At 39.7% G+C, this 13,476-nt stretch overlaps 1 protein-coding gene across 7 annotated transcripts in view; it reads right to left on the reverse strand.

The window, feature by feature from the left end:
• thrb (thyroid hormone receptor beta) overlaps positions 1-5,728 on the reverse strand; it is a 77,774-nt gene extending 72,046 nt beyond the window's left edge. For 5 of the 7 annotated variants that reach the window (XM_031853798.1, XM_031853803.1, XM_031853804.1 and 2 more), the window contains exon 1: positions 5,343-5,728. The gene's annotated coding sequence lies outside the window, so the exon portion shown is untranslated. The other 2 variants (XM_031853793.1, XM_031853795.1) reach the window with 2 other exon arrangements.
• Positions 5,729-13,476: the final 7,748 nt, after the last annotated feature.

Below are 13,476 nucleotides of genomic sequence, written 5' to 3' on the forward strand. Positions count from 1 at the left end.
CACACACACACACACACACACACACACACACACACACACACACACACCAGCCAGTGCAGGAATGTTAATAATCCCTAAATCGTGTACTACTGTAACACCACCTTACAAACCCTTGTAACAGTAATTAAGCATTTCAGAACGAAGGCAAACGAAGTTAGCTAGCGAACGCTTAATAGAAGTGCACAGACGTCCCATACCGACTCTGTGAATAATTAACATTTCCTTTTATTATGTAAAATAAAATTGTAACGGTGTATCGTTAGTTTCGAGGCTCCATATCATAATGCGATTGTGTATCTGCAATTTGGATTGGCATTTTAGTCTTAACAGGATGTGTTTACCTTCGGCTTTAAACTGAAAGATACATGTTTAATTTGTCATGCCACAATTCAATAATGGTAGTATTTCAAACGTTACAACAATTTAGTGCCATAGAATTATTTCCAGTACCATAAAATAGATTTCATTATGGACTGAACAAACAACTCAATGCTTTACGAGTGTAACACAGACAGCAAGAATCAGATTCATTCACACCAGACAACGTTTACTGTGGAATATATCAAGATTCTCCAATAAGAACAATAACTGAGCCCTGTGCGACTACGAGCATGTCTGCCTGTACTTGCATGCAAACACACACTTGCCAACTTCCGCAGCCGACGGCTTCATAAGCTAAAGCACCAAGTGGAGCAGTGTCGCAGTCCTGGCTTTGAAATCACACAATAGTTTATGAGTTTACAGGTTTGTTACTCATTCTATGCGTTATCATATCCTTCAATATGAAGTTACAAACACCTACAAAAAGCAGCAGCTCCTGCATTATCGGAATAAGTGAAGAGAATTGGGTGACAACTCCCTTGCGCATTGTACGTCATGAATCATCTGCTCCTGAAACAAGCCCTTTCTAAGTCTGGTTCTACGATCCTTTGCTCCACATGCATCTTCCACACTGTAGTGAAGCACTGTATTGCGAGATGAGATGAACATTTTCCAGCAGAGTGGAAATACACCTGCAACACTATTGCACTTTGATTATTGAAAACACACGGGACACACCTAATGGCGTAATTTCACTGCGTTGTCTGTTGTTATAAAAGCCCGACACGATACATTATGGGACTTACTCGTAAAAAATAGTGGTCCCTGGCGGTCTTGGCATCATCGTACGTTAACTGCACATCCAAAGCACTACGCCTCAGTAAGTCAGTTTGGAAGCTCATCAGGAAGACTTTGATGAATTTCAATTGTTTGCCACATTTAATTATGTGCCAAGAAGTTATTACAATCTTTATGACCCACTGTGGACACTAGCAGTGAATATAATAATTGTGGTTGCATATTTCATAATGAGATGTTTCTGGGACGGCACCAATAGCAGATACTGTACCGCCTGTGGATTAAGTGTTTAAAGTTGTTCATGTTCACATCGTAACTAACACATGGCCTCTGGGAGAAAGTTTTAAACTTATACGCAGACATATATTTCAGTAGATTAATGTTACTTGAAGCCTTACTGACTTGACACAGCTGTGTTTTCTAATAACACTGTTGAAAAAAAGGTTTTTTTTTTTTTTTTTAAAGAAGACAAACTAGACCCCTGTAAAACTACAATAGTCAGCCATTGAACTCATGAGATTATTCTAGCATTTCTTTGTCTTTATTTACACCTGTGCTATTCCTACAATGACGTGTCAAAATATCTCCATTCAGAGGGCTGCAATTGTATGATAACTAAATATTTTTACTCCAATATTTGAAATTGAAAAAATATTTGTATCGTTTTTTTTGCCTCTAATCGCTTTGAGTCTTTCGCGAGTCCAATCTGGCCCAATGACTCTACTTCTCACTTGATTTATTACCTCAGTAAATATTTTTAAATATGAGTTTATGGTCTCAATCGCTAGCTTGACGTCTTCTTCAATACAGCATGATGTTCATTTAGTACATTAAGGTCCATCTTGAGTCAAATAGACCTTAAAGCAGAGTATGCTTTAGGGCGGGGCTTACTGTGATTGACAGGTGGCTGCCACTACCAGAGCCGTATACTGCATCTCCGCATTCCAAATATGGTAAAAAAAAAAAAAAAACAAAAAACTAACATGGCCACAGCCACAGGCTTCATAACGGCAGTCCACAAACCAGTAGGTGACGTCACGATGATTACGAGCACAGCAGTGGAAATAAATACAAAAAGTTGCAAGGCTTTTCTATAAATTATGCTATGTACAATATATGCACACAGCTCATTATGCTTAGGCAGCCTCACCTTTGCTTTGTCATCTATTAGAGACTGCATTAACCTTTCAGTTGTTACCAATAGACATTAAAGGCTCTTTACGCCCACACAGATGTTTCCACTTCTGATTGGACGACAGCTCAGGTTGAAGTCATGCGAGGCCTCCAAATTGATATATAAAGTTGCCTAAGTTACTTTAAGTTGTACTCCCTCAACAATCCGACTCTTCTCACTGAATAAGTGATAACACTTGTGTGTGTGTTCATCATGGATAGGACGTTTAATTATTACCACCCTCAAACTACAGGCCTACAATTACATCCATGTATTATAAATTATGCCAAATGAAAAACAATGCTTTTAATTCAACGAATGCGAAGGTTCAAACTGCTGCTCGTGTATTTAATGAATATACACTTTGGCTTATGGCTACTGAATCAAATCTATTTTTTTTTTAAGAGCAAATTAAAAAAAAATGAAAAAATTGCTTTTAATTTAAAATAAGCAAATTAAAGAACTGAACTGAATCTGTAAAAATGAGCTTACTGAGAACCAGGGTGACAGTGTCTGTGGGCCTGAGAGTAATGTAAACGGCACACATTAAATTAGACAGATCAAAAAGGTCTTAATCAACACGTTAAACTCATGCCTCTTTTCCCATAGTATGTGTTGTGATGCCACTGCTTTCCCCTATTAGGTGTCGAGACTTGTTTTCACAATTGTCAGAGCACCCCTCTGACAGGCATTTGGCAGTTGAGCATCCATAGCAGTCCAACAAGTTCCAACAAATACGCCAAAGGGGTAATTGCATTAAACAACCAATACTGCATGGACATTTTTTCCCCTCTGTTATTAAAATGATTCATAGCAACAGAAAAAGGATAAATAAAAAAACCTGCGTCTGGCTCAGAAAATCTCATTAGAAATAGAAGTTAGCTAGTAAGCAAGTAGCTAAGGTACTTTTAGATTAATATAACATTTTCGTTTAAAATAACTTTGACATAATGGCTTAAAAGTAGATCATTTGACAACAAATCAAATCTGATTCTTGTCATTTAGTGTGAAGGTATTTAGATTTTTAGGATTATGACACAAAAATACTGCTTTTTGTCTCCATCTGGAGGTTAAAAAAGGTCAAATGTAACAGCCAAAAGAAGGCACGAGCAGCTTTGATCATTACGAGCGTGAGAATCTCTATTGCTGGCTCAAATGTTGCTACGCAATTCATAGTTTATGCACAAATCATCTGTTACTTTCAGGGTTCCTTTCAGGGTTCGTAGCGCTCAAATTATTTTTGTCCTCTCAAATCTTTTTGCCATCGATATACTTCCATACACAGGCTCTCACTAAACAGTGCCGACAGCTGGACGACCTTAAATACCCTCAACTGAGAACTGATGCTGCCTTCAGTAGCTCCTTGGAAACTCCCTTCTTTCATGATGTAATGTATTTGAGTGCTGGTTTGAAAATAAAAATGGCAGCGTCAACTATGAATCAAGTGTTTTTTTAATGCATTTATGCTATTTGTTTAATGTGTACAGATAAATACAACATGTGCACAAGCCAAAAATGCTTTAATGTCGAAATATATCATGTAAACATACTATTAACATCATTTTAATACAACCCAGACTTCAAATTAAAACTTGATGTCAGGTTATAATCTCACTCACTCCAAATGAAATCAGAAGCCGATGAAGACAATGGCTGAAATGCTTCGTCTGTTGATGTGTTTTACATACATTTACCAAATGTTACTGGTGATTTGTTGTTTTTTGGCATGTGTGCTTTTATACATGCAATTTTTTTTTTTTTTTTGCTACACTGGCTGATGTCATAGTTTCAATGCTATTCGACCCTAAACCTCTCATCTCGCCACACGGTGAGAGACAAGAAACAACAACTCCCACGGTCACCTTGCTGAATCGTTCATGCACGAGTAGGCTACACTTGTATTTTCTGACAGCCTTTGAAGGCACCAATTTATGCTCATATGGTAACATGTCACCTATCATACTGCAAACGACGGCACAAAAGACATACGATACATACTATCGTTTGTAAATACCTATAGCTGACTTTACCCTCATGAACAGATCTTTCCCCGACATTAATGGCTCATATTCTCCCAGACGAAGCGTTCGCAGACCAACTCAGACTTTTGTGCAACGTTCAGCTGCACTGAACTGTACCGTTCAGAAGTCCAACCTTTAAGGTCACTAATGCGCCGTGAAAGTATCGCTTACTTTGCGTGCCAGATGTTGAGTGCTTCAGCGAAGTTCATGTTGCCGAAATGAAAGGAAAGGTAAGGCTACGTCAGAAACAGCGAGCTGAAATACATTTCTGACATGTTTCCGGGTCACATAAGTAAAAGTGAAGCAAACCCTGACAGACCAGTATTAAACATAAACTGGTGGCCCTTCTGCAGGTTTTGAGGGAAACAACTAACTCCCTTAAGTCTTCCTAACAGCTAGCCCGGATACGTGCTCTTGTACTGACACAACCTCGACCCAAATATTTGACAGTTTAATGAGCTCTCGCTTTTAGTTGAAACGAACAACCCAATAAAACAACTTCAAGGAATGTTTATGAATTATTACGTGTTCAATTCGGCGTGAATAAAACACGCCAGAAATGTAATAAAATCGAAACTTTTTCGATCAATTATTTCATTCCGCCATCTCATCCCGACAAAATACACTATCGTAGGCGAAAAGAAGCGGTGTTGACCAATTTTAAAGTTTAATTATCACAGTAATTAAGTACTGCTTGTTGATACATAGCACTCCGAATTGTCATTTAGACTCAAGTAAATCTGGAAAGGTCTCAGGCATGTTCACCCAGGTGCCAGCCGTCTGACGATTAGCAAGCCGGCATTGAATTGCCAACAAATTGAATGTAGTTCGGCAAACATGTTTCCCTCCATTGGGCAAACATGACACATTGGTGGTGATGTTAAAAGCGTGAACATTAATATGAACATTTTGGCTGAGGAAGCGGCATGTAGGACCATGTAGCTGTTTTTTTTCTTGTTTTTTTTTTTTTGGAGAGGCTGTCATTGGCTAGACTGTGGTCAAAAATACCCAAAAATGTAAAAACATACCGCATATGCAAGACGAAGATCCAATATTATTTGGAGTCCCAGTGCCTGTGCATTCCTCCTCAACTGGAACCAGTGATGATCTCCGTCGGTTAAACTGGACGGGACACAGCGCCAGGTTTTAACCTGAAATGACCCGCTCTAGTGCATATCAGGCGAGGGCTGTGCGTCTGCGTGTGCGTGTGCGCTGTGTCTGTGTTGAGTGACTGTAGTATGCGCTAACAGTGTATGCGGCTACGGGAGTCTGTGCTCTGGACGACCAAAAAAAAAAAAAAAAAAAAACTTCCAACATGTAGCCGAAAACAAACATTACACAGCGGCACACTAACGAAACTGACAATTGTAGCGCTCCGACTGATCGCTACGGGGAATCAGAGAGCCGAATCACGGGCAGGAAACCGAACGAATAAGCCTCGCCCTTATTACACCCAACTCCCAAGTTTTTTTCCTCGCTTTTTTTGTCGATGGCGGTTGACTGTTATTACAGTTGGCCTGGTACATACTGTTCTAAGTTACTGTGTGTTCAATACTGTCTGTTCAAGGAGATCCAGCAGGAGGATTTTTGATGAATTATTGTTGTTGTTATCATTATTATTATTTAGTACAAGGCTATATTATTATTTGTCATATTATTTCAATTCAACTGAAATAATATGACATGCATTTAAAGACAATTATATGTTATTTGATTAATAATAAAATATATCTTAAATAAGTTTTTGTTTACATAATATAGGTTGGTTTTTTAATCATATTTTAATTGTTTTATAGATTTTGCAAGTGGGTCCATGCATGCGTCTGCTCAACAAATCATAACACACAGAATCATCTCATGTAGATCACCAATTAGTCTAGAGCCCAGCTAGCATAAGTGTGTGGGGAACCACAGAGCTGACATGTGGGTCCCAATCAGGTTTGGCTGCCGGTTCCACAGTAGATCCTCCTCTGTTGGCCCCAGAGAGCTTCATGTGGGATTTGACTGGGCTGCCAGTGGGGCCCAGTTTAGTTATTTATACAAGAACCATGTGGGCCCCACATTCTGCAGCCTCAGCAGGGAATACATGGTCCACGTTGAGCTACGTATAACCCATTTGGGCCCCGGCAAAAGCCCTATGAAATCCTTAAAACCCACATGGGGCCACCATGGAACCTGCGGAAAACCCCAACTGGAACCCACCTGTAGGTGGGTGGCACCATGGGCTCCATGTGGTCTTTTAGGTTCGTCCCTTAGTGCCGTTCCACCTCTTGTTGTAATGTGATAGCGGTAAATCTACACTGAACCATGCATTCAATAAATGACTACTGTGAAGCTGAAAATACATCTATCCATCAATTAACTATCACACATCCTTGAGAGTGATGTGGGAGGAGGGGCTCGAGCCAAATCCAGCTCACATTGGGATTGGAGGCGGGATGCTCCCTGGACATGTCTCGAGTTAATCACAGGGCTGGCACAAAGAGACAGGCCGTTCACACTACCATACGGCAGAATGGCTGTTAATAATAAAATTCATTACAATATTCAACTAACTAAATATGTAGTCATTCCCCCACTAGCTCACGGAATAAATCCCAGTCATATTTAATGCAACATTGTTTCAACTAGATCGCTTTAATTTTTAAAAAGGCTCATGTCAAAAAAAACCTCAGAAATGTTTTAAATGCCAAAAAATCTCAGAGCCAAATGCATCTAAAATGAAAGTTTTTCAGAGATATAAATACAAAAAGGCTGTTAAAAATGTATACTAAAATAATGAATTGATTTATTGGTAACTTAAGTTAAAGCCAGACTACAATATTAATTACAGTTAGACACCTTACATAACAAAGTGACATAATAAAAACAGGCACAAACATTTTAACATTTTAATTTGAGTAATATGCTGATATTTATTCTGAGTAATTAAGCGTGTAATAAAGAGGGGCCTTCCAAAAGGCTAAAGTTTTTGCTAGCTCATGAAAGGCCCTAAAGGGGCCCATTAAGTGGGAACCATGTACTGTAACAGAACTCCTAAATGTCCCAAATAGACTAACCGGCTGCAGCCCATGTCCATTTAGCCCACATTTAACCGGAATGGGGCCTGCGTTGTCAGCCTATATGGGCTTGCCACATGGGACCCATGATATTAAACCCGTGTGGGACCTACACAATTTTCCCAGCCGAAGCCAACGCCCCAGTGGTACCCATGTAGCTCGCATTTAATCCACATGGAGCCCACATGGACATGCCGGCAGGGAGGGCACATTGAGTTCTCTGCATGTTGTAACTAACTTCTGGGTCATTTCTGACCATCATTGCTCTGCAATGACTAATTACAGTTACAGTATGTGGTATGCTTTTAAAAGACTAAATTACAACATCATTTCATAAACTTTGCTTAATTTTACATCAATTTATCTGGTGGGGGGGGTCTTCTAAGTCTACCTGTAGGAAGCAGTTGCCTGTATCTCATTTGCTTCTCAAAGCACTGGATTTAATGTTGGATGGACTCTCATGGCAGAGTTACAGTGTCCAGGTAAATTATTAGTGGAAGGTTTCAAAGTCTTCTGGCAGCGATTTGTGAATGTCCCTGTCATGCATACCGTGCCTTATGACACTGAGCAGTGTGTGCAGCCCTGTTTGCTCACCTTACATCAACTTTTCTTTCGTGTACTGTATGTTTAACTTGGACGAGCTCCAAGTGTGTAGAAGGACGCTGGTTTGGCTGCTTTTTATGCAGGAGTCAATGTTTGACACCAATTATGACCGACACTAAGAGGACAGAGAAGCATGCTGGATATATTATCTACCACTCTAAGACATCCAAAAGATGTATGACATCTATGGAAAACTGTATTTTGTTTAAATGCCAAAGCAGGCAGAGAGATGCAATCCATTTACCACCATTTACGTGGATGTCCTATCAGTGCTGATGGTAAATATAGTAGCGTGCTATATTGACCCAGATGTTTCTGTTTGACACCAAACTAAGATAGGCTTAATTGCCTTGTTAACTCGTACAATACACTTCATTGAAACAGGAAACAAACAACATGAAACTCCCCAAACAAGTCGTGGTTAGTCTTTCCATTGCACTGTTGGTTTGGTTTGAATAAATCCTTTATTCACAGAGCAAGTGAATTAATTACAGCTATAACAGCTGAATATCTGAGTCAAACCAAACACTTTAAAATGTACACTGGAAGAAATCCTCGCCCATTACATCCTCTGCACTCATATTTGGGAATTCCATATTTGCTGATGAAAGAGCAATAAGAAAAAGGAGGTTTTCGAGCGGCATTGCACCCCACAGTTAAAGCAGGAAGTAGTTAATCCGTTTCTCCAACGACATCACTGTCGAATGAAGGAATAACAACAGATTTTGCAGCTACACCCCAGAGACACAAAGAACATCGGCAAGAACTGCCGGGGTTTGTTAAACGATATCCCTAACTCAGAAATTAGGTTGAAAACCAACAAATTGTCCCTTTAGGTTCAGAGCATTCCAGGAATTGTTCTGTGATGTCTGTACTTCCATTTCATTGACTGTTTCCACGCCATGTAGTGAGTGAGCAAGAACGTGTTGCATTCTATTAAAGGTTTGTATGTGTATCTTCTTATTGAGCTAATTGTTCTCTCCGCCTCGTCTTTTCTAACGTGGATTCCTTCCCGTCCCTGCGAGTTTCAGACGGAGCCCCCGCTCTTTGATTCTGAGGGACTCACACCAAAGCTTCACTTTGCTGTTGATGTTTTTTTAGTAGCTGACACAGTTTTCATTGTCAAACCGCTAAACTGGAAAATATCTCAACACAATGTCACATTGTGTATGATAGACTGCAGGAACAAGAACAACACACCAAACAACAATGCGCTAAATGCGAAGAGCAGTGCAGCTACAACTTCTCTTAATTCCAATTTAATTCTCTTTAAATCTTGTTTACATTGAAGTGGATTTTTGTTTCAAGGGCTCTTAAACCACCCGTGAGAAAATGTAAGGTAAACCACATGCACACACCTTCATTACATAGAGTGGTGGAGGACGAGGGAAAGCTCAAACACGACAGGAAGGTATTGCTGCAGCATGCCAAACCGCAACTGCATCATATGGACTGTTGTTAAATGCAGGCTGATAAAAACAGCAGAACCTGTTTGCATCAACTTTCCTTGTCCCTGAAAAGAACACTCTGTTACTGATCTCATGATTAAAGCACTTTAAACGTCACATTATTTAACAGGACAGATTATTTAATTTGGATGATCTGCTTTCTAAACACATGCAAAGTTTTCAGAAAATAATTTGTCAGTTATCTTTTTTGTTTGCAACCTTGTAAACAATATATTTTTCTTCAAAAACATTTCTGATATTTTTGTTGAAATTCTCAGAACATCAATCAATGAATCAAATGCTCTGACCAAAAAAAGAGAAAAAGGCCTGAAGGGACGGGCTAGCTACTTTGAAAAGAGTTGGCAACACTGGGCTTGTTTCTTTGGTTGAGTGAGTTTAGAAATCCAGTGTAATCTTCTCAAGACTATTAACCCTGCCTTGAAGCTTCATATTATCATTGGATCAACTGTGTTTGTAGTATGACAGCGGTGATGAACCTACAGACATCTATCGCCCCAACTCTGCAGATATAACAAGCTTTTTTAGCCTCTTTTAGCTTGTTTCGGTTTTACAGAATATTTGCTTTTTGGATCAGTCACTCAGCTGTCAAAACCGCTTTCTTTCTCAGCTGCAAGCAGCAAAACAGCTCAGATAAACCCACTGTACTCCACCTGCTGAGCACCAAATGGCAGACAGACAAAGTTAGTCAGCTGGTGAAAACGTTGCTCATTTATCACTCTACTAATCAACTGTTGAAAAAAACATGTCGGCCTCTGGCTGCAGATGTGTGGTGCTGCCTGTGTTATTTCCTGGAGAAGCCGATTCTTCATTTGTTGAGCTGCTGTCGTCACGCTTGACTGTGATTGGTTCAGCTATTTCAGATCGATGAGAGCAGTGATATTTATTAACCCATTTGTACCTGCAAAGGAATTTTTTTTATTTGGTGGAAGTGTTGTCTTGGCTTGCTTAAAATCCGCCTAAGGCAAACAATTTCAAAATATGTCAAACCCTTTGGCTGAAGAGTGAGCTTTTTTTTATCATACTACGTGTTTTTGCATTATACTTAAAAAACAGTAGTCAGATTTTTAAGACTTTAGTGCAATCAGAACAAATATTACAGCATTTTCCCTTATCATACTAAATAAAGTCTTTGGGCACAAATGTGTTAAGCGCCTCACCCTTAGATCTACATTCACCTTCATACAGCCCGTTGCACTTTGTGCTTGTGCTTGCATGATTGAAATAGGACCCATTATCTTAATTAAATTAAAATAAAATAAAGTCTGCATTGAATATATTTAAGTTAATATACCGTCATCGTGTCTGGCTAACAATGCTTTACCATATAACTAACAATCATAGAATGAATCAAACAAAGTGCCGTAACAGCCTTTGTCAAAAATATTATTTATTAGCACATCTCATGGATTATTGCCTATAGTCTTACGTTGAAGAACTCTCTCGGTGTTTGCATCCAGACCAACATAAGCATTCATACAGCCTGTTGGCTCAGTGCTACTTATTCCCACTAGAGAGTCCTTGGAGCATGGTGAGGACCATTAAGCGGACTCTTTAAGTGTGTTTAAACAAATCATTTGTGCTCGGGGAGAAGCTCAGAGCAGTGAGAACACCTGCACATCATGAATCACAGGCACTTTGGAGGTATAGTTACACAAACATCCCCTTACCTTGGAAGGTCGGTAAGTTTAGCTATAATTAGCTTACTTAACCTAGATAGCTTTAGAGTTGCTTTGCCTGTCTACAGTCTTAATTTTACCTTTTTCATGTCTCTAAAGCCCCCAAACTGACAAAGCACCAGATGTTCAACCATCGCAAAGTTTTAATGTGCAACTGAATAAGTCTCAAGGTTACCTTAGAACCTGCTTGGCTCAGTTTCAGAGCGTCATCATGGGAAACTCCTCCAGATGCCCCTGATTCCAGGTTTTGTCAGTGAGAGTAACGGGGAGTGCAAGAGCCTGATGAGAATCTCATCAAGTGGTTCAAGAGGAACCGGCTTTACATCAGTGAAATAAAAGGAGTGGGAATTGATTTTTAAGCTGATAGCTGTTGTCATCCAGAGAGACGGATGTGCAGATGGCTCATTGTGACAGCGGTGCTAGCGACTTTCTGCTACTTCAAGCTACCGGCATTGAGTTTAGAAAGAGTCGTTTTGGTTTGAGGTGTTTGGGGGTCAATGATGGTTGATAGCAGAAGGAAGCTGCTGCTGTCATGAACCCACGCAGCTATTTGCCTCAACTTTTTAAACTTGCTGTTGAGGCTCCTCAGAATCCACAGTGATCAAAATGATAGAGGAACTATTTTTACCTGTATTTAATTTCAAAGGGTTATTTAAGCCTCTTTACCAGCACTAAACAAACAGATCAATGAAAAGAAAGTCTAGGCGCAACATGAGCTTCAGGGTTTGATTATCCAGTCTGGTTTATAAGTTAGCAATACTGCTAACTGTGTAGCTAATGCTGTATCAATTGTGGCATATAGCTAACCGTTTTCTCTATTTCTAAACTGCAACCCACTCAAGTTGGCTACGTGATGAGAGCGGAGAAGTTAGACAACATCAACCTGTAGCTGTGGTACAGGTTTTAAGTAGAATTGGAGATGGTAAAAAATACAGAACATCAACATCACCTCGTTAGCATGGTCTCTACACATTTGTGAACATATGTTCTTCATGTGAACAGCTGGTGGTGATGCACATCCACTCTGTAACTGTCGTTTAGACAGACACAGGTGCGTATTTACACGCCATCCATATATTCAACAGCTGTAGTTCTGTGAAAGGCAAACATCCACCAACTTGTGAAGTCTGTTCAAAAGGAGCTCTGTATTAGAGGCATTTAGATGTTGTATCTGGGTTGAATGTTCATTTTTGTCGTTGTTTTATTATCCTCAGTACTCCCTATTTTCACTTCATTTCTCTCTTGTTTTGCCTGCTGCAGTGACCCAGTTTCTCCACACAGATCATTAAAGTTTCATCTGATCCAATGTAATGTAATCTGATCTAATATTACTCTAACTTTGGCTTTGATGGTTTGTATGGTCCATATGGGCTGCTTTCAGTGGATCTTCGTGGGGCTCGAGCTGGGGGAGATTTTACCTTAACAGAACTGGTGATGCCTTATCTTGATGACTATCATGAGATACAAGTATTTAGAAGAGCAGGCTCTTTCTTTCTGTGCGGTGGCTTTTTTTGGGTCAGGATTTGTTTTGCTGAGAAAGTTGGACAAGATAATCGTTATTGCAGATTGGTCCAGATGAAATTTACATTAACAACAGAGTGGACCTTGAGCCAGTCACTGGGCCTTCTCAGAAATCCTTCTCCTGCTGGAAACTTTTTAATATCAGATATACTGTAAATAGGAACAACTGACAGCTACATTTTGATTACATTGCTGGCTTTTTTTTTATTCCAAAACAATGCTGTTTAGCGTCATAACACAACTGTTCCACAAAGCAAATTGCTCAACTATGCAGATCCCTTCAGCTCTACGGAGCTTTTTTGCATCTCCCAGCTAATTGTTTTGGTTTTATGTACCGCAACTTCACTGTTTTGGTTCAGTCTCGTGGCTCTCACCAATCTTGTTTCCAGACACATAAGGCTCTGTTAAACCCACAGAAGACTACCTGGCCAGCACCAAGTCGCAGACAGAACAAGTTATCAGCTAGCTGCCGAAGGTAGTGGAGCATTTAACAGCTTAAGAGTCAGATATTTTTCAGGACTTGGTTGAGAACAAAACAGAGCTAAAAGGAGAGTTGATATTAGACTTCCGATGGTCTGGTCGTCAGTAACGTGATTGCAAATGATAAGCAATTTTGCTGACATGTTCACCATAACAAACAAACAAACTGGAGCAGGAGTCATGCTGATACTATTTAGCTAACAGTCACACTAAATAACTAACTCCAATGACAACAAACAAATTCGACACTGGGTTATTAGATAATGAAATCTGTAGACGTTTCAACACTCATTCAAATATTTCTCCCTGTAAATCTGACGCAGATTTGTACAATTTTCTTATAATCTGGGGGGG

The sequence above is a fragment of the Anarrhichthys ocellatus genome, unplaced genomic scaffold (assembly GCF_004355925.1).
Source record: "Anarrhichthys ocellatus isolate YVR2014 unplaced genomic scaffold, GSC_Weel_1.0 scaffold14, whole genome shotgun sequence".
NCBI lineage: Eukaryota > Metazoa > Chordata > Actinopteri > Perciformes > Anarhichadidae > Anarrhichthys > Anarrhichthys ocellatus.